Below are 535 nucleotides of genomic sequence, written 5' to 3'. Positions count from 1 at the left end.
TTTAAGATGACGTCAGAGGAGGGCAATACGAATATTTATCAGACCGGCAGACCGGTGAGGAGGTCAATGTGCGGCTGGCATGACTACCCATTAGCCAATCAGAATGCTCGTACTGTCGTTGCCATATAATAATACTTGATATTACATCCTGATACGAGTATGAATTTATCTCTCATGTGTCTGACTGTCTCCCATCCCCTTCTTCTCCCTCCAGTTCTGCCCCTTCTTACCCTGCCATTGTGCTATAAGATGGTTCAGGCCTAGGGCTCTGTCAAGTGCCTAGATACACTTATTTTGTTTTGTTATATAAATTTAATTTAATTGAATTATTGTGGTATCAGTCATAATTGATCTGTCAAATGTTAGTAATGCTTTTAAAAAACATTTGATTTAGATCCATTTTGATTTAAACTTTTTTAACGATGCAATTAATTATATATTATTTCTAAGTTTTAAGTTTATTAAAATTAAATAAATAAAGTTTTTAAACTATGTTGTATTGATAAATTGTATTCAAAATAAGGGACATTCAAAA

This window comes from Clupea harengus, unplaced genomic scaffold (assembly GCF_900700415.2).
Source record: "Clupea harengus unplaced genomic scaffold, Ch_v2.0.2, whole genome shotgun sequence".
In the NCBI taxonomy this organism is placed as follows: domain Eukaryota; kingdom Metazoa; phylum Chordata; class Actinopteri; order Clupeiformes; family Clupeidae; genus Clupea; species Clupea harengus.
This window is presented reverse-complemented; position numbering follows the sequence as displayed.